This window comes from Callorhinus ursinus, unplaced genomic scaffold (genome assembly GCF_003265705.2).
Source record: "Callorhinus ursinus isolate GAN/ISIS: 27379988/994484 unplaced genomic scaffold, GSC_fseal_2.0 scaffold15, whole genome shotgun sequence".
Classification (NCBI taxonomy): domain Eukaryota; kingdom Metazoa; phylum Chordata; class Mammalia; order Carnivora; family Otariidae; genus Callorhinus; species Callorhinus ursinus.
In genome coordinates this window covers 14,006,252-14,015,476 of record NW_027397077.1, presented here as the reverse complement: position 1 = coordinate 14,015,476, position 9,225 = coordinate 14,006,252, and positions in this window count along the sequence as shown.

The window sequence follows — 9,225 nt, the reverse complement described above, 5'->3', positions numbered from 1 at the left end:
TGACCACGCCACCTAGGTGCCCCACTTACGCCATGTCTTAATTTGGACTTGGCACATTGCCAGCGCTCAATAGCTGCCTTTGGCTACTGGGAGTTATCATATTGGACAAGTCAGATATAGAGAGATACTTGATACTGAAATAAACCAGTTAATAAACTGGAGACCCACAACGCTCTCACCAGGGTCCTAACCTTAGGACCCCACCCTATGTGTGAAACCCACGTCCACACTTCAGGAACCCCAACCCTGTGGAAGAGGTCCCACGTGAACCTGTATTCTGTGCTTTCTTGGCATCCTGGAGTCCACTGCTATGGTAGCATGTCAGGATATTCATAACAGTCAAAGTAGTAAAATAATAATAGAAGCTTCCATTTCTTGTGTGCTGCCATTTTCTCATTTAATCATCAGAAAAACCCCAGGTGATGTTATTAATAATTTGTTTAAAGATTTTATTTATTTATTTGAGAAAGAGAGCGAGAGAGAGAGAGAGAGAGAGCACAAGCGTGAGTGAGGGGCAGAGGGAGAAGCAGACTCCCTGCTGAGCACAGAGCCTGACACAGGGCTTGATCCCAGGACCCTGGGATCACGACCTGAGTGGAAGGAGATGCTTAACTGACTGAGCCCCCCAGGTGCCCCTCAAGTGATGTTGCTATTTCCATTTTACAGGTAAGGAAACGAGCTGAGAGGAATAATCCTATGCCTAAGGTCACAGAGTGACAGGCTGGATCCTCAGGAAGGGCCAAGAAAGGCAATAGTCAGGGCTGAGAGCAGGGAGCCGGGGCTGCCCCTGCCCTGTGTCCTTGCCTGTAACCCACACTAACCATACGCCATGGGGGAGGGGAGGTTCTCACAAAAGAGAAGCCATGTGTAAAGCACTTAGCATGTAAGTATCTGGCAGAGAACCACTGCTATTATTACCATGATCATCGTATGACAATGTCATGATTAGTGTCGTGATTATGATATGAGTGGACATCAAAGAGCAACGACTGAGTTTCCAAAGGGAACAGAGATGGAGAACCAGGACTTGCAAAATGAACCCCGTCCTCCCCAGTTGCATCTTTGCCCCAGAGTGGGGGCCTTCTCGGTTGTAATTTTACACCAATATCCACACCCTGCTGGAAAGAAAGAGGAACAAACTCTAAGCGAGAATATTTGTTCTGCCTCCAAAGAGGAGCTGGTTCTTTCAGCAGCAACTGGAGAGGTGGGAAGGCTCTGCCCCCCTACCCTCTGCCCCAGCCCCGGCTGGAGAGGTCCCCAGGCCATGTGGGTGGGTGCTTGGGGGGCAGGTAGGCAGGCTGCTCGGAGAAGGCACCCCGCTCTCCCACTCCCCCACCCACTAAGGTGGAGCCCAGAATGGACAGAGCGACATTTGTGAAAGCCAATCTTTCCTGGACTCACACAATGGACTTCATGACTGATTTTATCGACATTCCCTAAGCGGCTGCTTCCCTGAGTGCCTAAGCATCTCGTGTCAGTGAGTTATCTCTTTTGATCTTTGCAAGAACTCTGTGAGCTTGGTGCTATTATTATCATCCCCATGTTACAAACAGCGAAACTGAGGCTGCAAAAAAAAATCAGGTCACTTGCTCAGGTCCCTTTGGGATTCAGTGTCAGAGTCTGGATTCAAACCCTGGTTTATCCAACTCCAGAGGTCAGTTCTGAGTCTCTGAGAACTCAGTCCCTCAGAGGCCACAGTCCTGACAGCCAGAAGCAGTTTGCCTCATGCTGGTAAAGGAATGAAGGCGGTGGCCACCATTCACTGGACATCTGTGTGTTGTTCATTCAGCAGAGGCGGGGAGACAGGGCCTGCTGTGGGCCTCGATTCTCTCCCTCTAGGCCTTCCCAGCCCAAGGTGGACCTCACCCAGAGCATGCCCGGCCCCTGACCCCACCCTCTCCAGTCTTGCTAGAATCACCAAAAAAAAAAGTTTGCAAATGACTGGCTCTCTTCCTCCACCCAGTTTGGCTGGCTTCTTTGGAAGATTTATGTGTGGGTCTGGTTTTTTTTTTTTTTTTTAAAGTGCAGACAAATGCCACAGAGCACTTTTCTGCTAAAGAAAACCCTGTCTAGCCACTGCTCACCTGGCAAACCTAGACTGCCTTCCAACTGGAACAGAACTGCCTTTGTGGCCGGCAGGACGGCTGACAAAGCCTTTTCCATCCTTATCTCGTGGACTCGCCTCTCTCCCAATACCCTGCATGCCAGGATTAGACTTATTACTCTCAGAGCACTCAAGGACAGGGACTGTTAATCTTTATTCCAGGGTTTAAAAGAGTCGAAAGACGTTTGTGACCACTCACTGAATTGCCAGGGAGGAGGGACCTGCTCACGGTCACACGGTTAGTCTCAGACCTGGGTTGAACATTAAGTCTTCTGGCTCGAAAACCCAAGTACTAGTGCGCCTTTTGGATACTCAAGGATGTTTATTGCAGCACTGTTTATAACAGCCCAAATGTTGCTCACTGCTGGGTCCCTCGAATGCACTACAGCCTTGCTTCTCCAAGCGTGGTCCCTCCGGCAGCTTGGTCAGCACCTGGGCATGCGCAGAATCTCAGGCGCCACCCCGGACCCCCTGAATCAGGACCTGCAGGTTAACAAGATCCCCAGGGGGATTCATATGCTCATCACAGCATGCAAGTACTGCGTTACAGTTACAGTTCATCAGATTACCTCAGTACTTTTTACAAAAGAGTGTGATGGATCTACCTAGGCTGATATGAAAATATCTCAAAATGTATTGTTTAGTGGGAAAAAAGAAAAGCAAGTTACAGGGGCACTTGGGTGGCTCAGTCAGTTATGCGTCTGCCTTCAGCTCAGGTCATGATCCCAGGGTCCTGGGATAGAGCCCTACATCAGGCTTTCTGCTCAGTGGGGAGCCTGCTTCTCCCTGTCCCTCTGCTGCTCCCCCAGCTTGTGCTGTCTCTCTTTTTCTCTGTCAATTAAATAAATAAAATCTTTAAAAGAAAAAGAAAAGCAAGTTACAGACCAACATGAATTTGTACAATCCAATTTGTGTATACATTTTTTTAAAGATTTTATTTATTTATTTGAGAGAGAGAATGAGCGCGCGAGAGAGCACATGAGAGGGGGTAGGGTCAGAGGGAGAAGCAGACTCCCCGCTGAGCAGGGAGCCTGACGACGCGGGACTTGATCCTGGGACTCCAGGGTCATGACCCGAGCCGAAGGCAGTCACTTAACCAACTGAGCCACCCAGGTGCCCTGTGTATACATTTTTAAAATAAAAATAACACTACTGTGTGTTAATATATGAACAGGGCTGATCAGCCCAGGCAGCGTCGCAGGATACCAGTCTAGAAGGGGAGCCCAAGTCGCACTGGACTAGATCAAAACACGGTGCCAGTTAACTTGGGTTTCCGCCTGGCAGCCATGTTGTAACCAGTGATCAGAGAGAAAGAGCATCCTCTGAGGGAAATTAGAACACTCTCTACACAGCACTAGGGGCAACTCTTGGCTGTGCTACTAAGCCAGAGCCCAGCTAGGTGACAGTTCTCCCAGGTCCTTGGTCATGTCAGCTTATTCTTGGTCAGAGCGGGTGCTGCCCTGAGACCCCGCGGTTTGTGATTCTGTCACCTGCATCACGTGCCCTTTAATGCAGGCACCAAAGAGCAGACTGGTTGGACAACTACAATTCCAGGATGATTCCAAATAAGTTAAAAGGTCAGGTTTCATTCTGTGCATGTAATAAATCCTTTATTTTGAAAAGAAAGAGGAACGATATATTTTATTAACAGAAAAATCAGTTTCTGCACATCCTGCCTAGGTAAATTTTGGACAACTGTTTTTAAAATATCAAGTTGAGGGGATGCCAGATTATTTGGCTGCCCAGGGCACCTCTGAGTCTCAGCGGGACTCTGTATGTGGATAAAGAAAACAAAGAACGCTGGAAGGATTTATAGGAAACAGTTAACCAGGCAAGCACTAGGAGGTGGTATTATAAGAACTTTTACTTTCTGCCTGAAGGATTTTCTATCTACCTTAAATGCATCTCTAATGTTTTGAAACAGACATTATTGGTGGGAATGTAAAATGGCACAGCCACTTTGGAAAGCAGTTTCTTTAAAAAAGTTAAACCTATACCTACCATGTGATCCAGCCATTCCACGCCTAGGTAATTAATCAAGGGAATAAAAGCATGTGTCTGTAAAAAGACTTGTACTTGGATGTTCGTACCAGCTTCATTTAACAAAAACTAGACACAACCCAAAGGTCCATTAACAGGTGAATGGATGAACCAAGTGTCGTGCGTCTGCACAATGGACTCGTTAGCGCTCAGCAATAAAAAGGAAGGACGTCCGGATATACCTGACACCATAGCTGAATCTCAAAATAATTATGCTAAGTGAACGGAGCTGGACAAAAAAAGTATCCATACTGTGTGATTCCACTTCTATAAAATTCTAGAAAATGCAAACGAATTATAACGACAGAGAGCAGATCAGTGTGTGCTTGGGCTGTGGGGGGGTAGGTGAGGAGAGATGGGAGGGAGAGAGATTACAAAAGAGGATGAGGAAACTTTTAGGAGTGATCGGTAATCTTCCCCATTTTGATTGTAGTCATAGTTTCATTAATACAAAAAAGCAGGCGGGAGCCTGCTTCTCCCTCTGCCCCTCCCCCCCGCTCATGCTCTCTCTCTCTCTCTCTGTGACAAATAAATAAATAAACAAAATCTTAAAAAGAAAGAAAGAAAGAAGAGAGAGAGGGGCTCCTGGGTGGCTCAGTCGGTTAAGCATCTGCTTTCAGCTTCCATAGGGCTCCCTGCTCAGCGGCGAGTCGGCTTCTCCCTCTCCCGCTGCCCCTCCCCCCTGCCCCGTGCGCACTCTCTGTCTCTCAAATAAATAAGTGAAATCTTTTTTAGATTTTATCTAAAAATCTTTTAAAGATTTTATTTATTTGACAGAGAGACACACAGCGAGAGAGGGAACACAAGCAGGGGGAGTTGGAGAGGGAGAAGCAGGCTTCCCGCGGGGGCGGGGAGCCCGACGCGGGGCAGGGAGCCCGACGCGGGGCGGGGGGGCGGGGAGCCCGTCGCGGGGCGGGGGGGCGGGGAGCCCGTCGCGGGGCTCGATCCCAGGGCCCTGGGACGATGACCTGAGCCAAAGGCAGACGCTTAAGGACTGAGCCACCCAGGCGCCCCAAATAAAATCTTAAAAAAAAAAAAAAAAAAAAGGAGAGAGAGAGAAAGAAAAGAACAGAAAAGGAAAGTCTTTTACTTTTATGGGCAGAAAAAAGCAACAAGGATAAATTCGAAGGCACACCCACATAAAAATGTGTGCTTTCACTACATGTTTGTCATCTAGTCCCCTGCCCATCACTGCAGAGAATAACTGCAATGGATGTGCTCTTGTATTCGACTTGCTTAAGATGATCTGTTCCTTTCTCTCCCGTGTCCCCCACCAAGCGAGAACTAGGTGGGATCCTGCTGAAATGGAGTCAGATAAGATTTCCTCACCAGCCTCGCGCCATGATGGCCAGAGCTTCTCCCTGTGGAGGTTACAGGCTGTGAGGAATGTGATGACATGTTTATTTTGGAGCAGACTTTGGACTGTAAATACACTCACAGCTCCTGATAGGAGATAGGCCCTTCCAAAATAGCTGGAGGTCAGTCCTCCCTCCAGAGGCCCTGGATAGGTCTTTAACTGAGGGGAGGGAAGGGGTTAGCCCTCTCACAGAGCATTTTTCCTCGGTACCCCTAGAGCCTAAACTGGGAACACGGGTGGCTACAGAAACCCATTGAGAAGTACACGAGAACAATTAGAACGTGATTGGCTGAGCTAAATGAAGTCTCAGAGGGACCCCTGTTCTCCAGGTGTGAGAGGTTTGCACTTTTGTTGGCCTAGACAGTTGAACAGTTGCATGATCCCAAGTTGGTTAGGACCCGAGGGAAGCCACTGGCCTCGATGGCTCTCCAAAATGCAAAACTTCTCTAGTAATGACTACGATAATCACAACAGAAACTGCCCCAGGTACTGAGCAAGTCCCTTCTGTCTATTGCCACATGTAATCCTCACATACCTCTGTGGGACAGGAGCATCCTGACTGACTCCAGAGCGTAACTCTGAACGGCGGCACCATACGGCCTCCCAGGAAACTATGGGAGGTCCAAGCGTGGCGCAGATTCTGGACTCAGATACAGGTTCAAGTCCCTGTTCAGCCATTGATGAGTTGTGTGGGAACAATAGTAATGCCCACCTCCCACGGCTGTTCTGACACACTTACGAAATAATGTAGGTAACCTGGGCTGTGCACACAGCAGCTGATCAAGCATGGTAGCTGTTGGGGCGCCTGGCTGGCTCAGTCAGTAGGGCATACGACTCTTGATCTCAGGGTCGTGAGTTCGAGCCCCACATTGGGTGTGGAGCTCATTTAAAAAAAAAAAAAGAAAGAAAGAACTGGTAGCTGTCCTCATTATTAGCATTATCATTGTCCAGAAAGATCTTCATCCGAAACTTCTTTCTCATTTGATCCTCCCGAGTCGTAGTTGTGGACATTCCCCATGGTTCACTCCCTCACATCCTCAAATCTGTACTCAGGCCCCGCTCTCTGTGAGGCCTTCCCTGGCACCCCATGCACATTGAAGCTCCCTCATCTCTCCCTTGACAATTCCCTGCCCTCCTTTTCTGTCTTATTCTCCTTGGTACATATCACCTTCAAGCATATAGTGTATCACCTACATACACTATATAACTTATTTATTTATATTCTTTCCAAATAATTCATGAAGACGCCACTGTCTAGAACATGCCTGGCACGGAGCAGGTGCTCAGTAAATATTTGATGTTGAGTGAATGAATGAACCCTTGCTTGAGGTTTTAAGTTGGAGTTCAGGTTCTGCTTCTCTTCAGTCTTGTAACATTAATCAAGGTATTCAGCTTCCAGGAGCCTCATTTTCCTCAGTGGTTGGAAAGGGCCATAACATCTGTGCTCCCCAGGGCACTGGCAGACCCTAAGGGAAGGGTAAGGCCATGCATGGGAAGGAATAGGCTCCAAACGATCCAGAAACAGTTACTGAGCATCTGCTCCATGTCAGGCAGGATGCCAGGCTCTGAGGGGTGCAGACATGCATCCCAAAGCCCCTGCCCTCCAGGAACCTGTGATCTAGCAGTGCAGACAGACAGGTCAACAAATACTTACAACCTATTGGGTAACAGCTCTGATCCATAGCAACCACTCATCAAGCTAAGCACTTTGCATTCATTGTCTCAGGTAACTCTATGAGTTCGGTACCACCACGAGCCTCATTTTATAGACAAGGAAACTGCAAAAAGAAGTTAAGAAGCAAGGTCTTATTCCACACCTAGGGATATACCCAAGAGAGATGAAAATGTGCGCACAGTAACTTGCATGCAAATTTTATAGAAACATTATTCATTGGAGTTGAAAGGCAGACACAATTCATATGTCCATTAATAAATGAATGGATAGGGCGCCTGGGTGGCTCAGTTGATTAAGCATCTGCCTTCGGCTCGGGTCATGATCTCAGGGTCCTGGGATTGAGTCCTGCATCGGGCTCCCTGCTCGGTGGGAAGCCTGCTTCTACCTCTCCTCCCTGCTTGTGTGCTCTTTCACTCTCTCTCTCTCTCAAATAAATAAAATCTTAAAAAAAAAAATAAATGAATGGATAAACAAAATGTGGTACATCCGTACAATGGAATATAATTCAGCCATAAATAGGCACGAAATACCGACATGTGCTACAACTCGGATGAACCTCGAGAACATGCTCAGTGAAAGAAGCTAGACACAAAAGTTATATCCTCTATGGTTTATTTTATATGATATAGCCATAATAGGCAAATCCTTAGAGACAGAAAGCAGCTTTGAGGTTGCCAGGGAAGGACTGGGGAGGATGGGGGGTCACCACTTAACAGGCAGGGGGTGTATTGTGAGGCGATGAAAAATTTTTGAAACCAGAGAGAGCCGGTTTTTGCACAGCATCGTTAACACCCTAAACACCACTGAATTGTGTGCTTTAAAAAGGTTCGTTGTATGTTGTGTGGCTTTCACCTCAATGCAAAAAGGAACAAGGACTGGCACTGTAAGTAGCAAAGGCTGACTGAGGACCAGAACCTGCCTGTGCCTCAGAGCTTGCCTTTGACCTTAACCACTGCAGATCTCAATTTCAGCATCTTATCTTTCAGTTCTGGGACTTGCGTTCGATTCTTTTTTATATTTTCCAGTTTTCTGCTGAAATTCTTGTTATACAATTTCCTGAATGTGCTCCTCCCAGTTATTAGAGTTGCACCTCGAGCCTGAGGGGTTTATCAAGGTACCACGACCATGACGGGGGAGGGGGGAGGGGGGTGGACTCCGATTTTTGTGGCCTCAGGCCTCGTGACACCAACACTCTGCCGGCTTTTCAGCCTCTTACCTGCGACAGTCAGCACGCTCCCTGAGGGCTTGAGGGGAAAGCAACTCCCAATTGCAGGTGCCTCTTTCTGGGCCTTTTCTAGGTGCTCCCAATAGGAAGGTTGACCTGATACTACTCACCTGCCAGGGGGACAAGCAGGAGGCATGGGACCCCCACCCCCACCCCACCCTCCTCTTGCTGCCCTTCTGCCAACACGGATACAGACTTCAAAATTAGGGGGCGCCTGGGTGGCTCAGTCAGTTAAGTGTCTGACTCTTGATTTCGGCTCAGGTCATGATCTCAGCGTCATGAGATCAAGCCCCACATCAGGCTCCACGCTGGGTGTGGAGCCTGCTTAAGATTCTCTCTTCCTCTCCCTCTGCTCCTCGCCTCACCACACCCCCATAAAAAAAAAAAAAGAAAGAAAAGTTAGGTGAAATCGCAATTTTCAAAGTTGTGTCATTTATTTACTTATTTGGGGGCTCTTTCTCTCTATTTCATTCCAAGACATACAACACAATTTAATTTCTGAAGGAAATGAATGACAAAAGCTGCTATTTATTGAGTACTTCTGAAGGGCTTACTGTCTTAAGCATTTTACATGTATTGACTTACTTAGTTCTTATAAACAGCCTAAGAGCATGTTTTGCCATCTCCACTGCCATGGTTGAAGGAACGAAGGCCCAGAGAGGTAAAGACATTGGCCCAAGGACACACAATTCCTACCACATGGAGCAAATACACAAACCCAGGGGTGGCCAGACATTCTTCTTTATGAGTGAGGAATGAGTAATTTCAATGAATTAGAGAATATAGACTTGAGAGGGCAAGAAAGTCAGAAAAAATGAGGACAC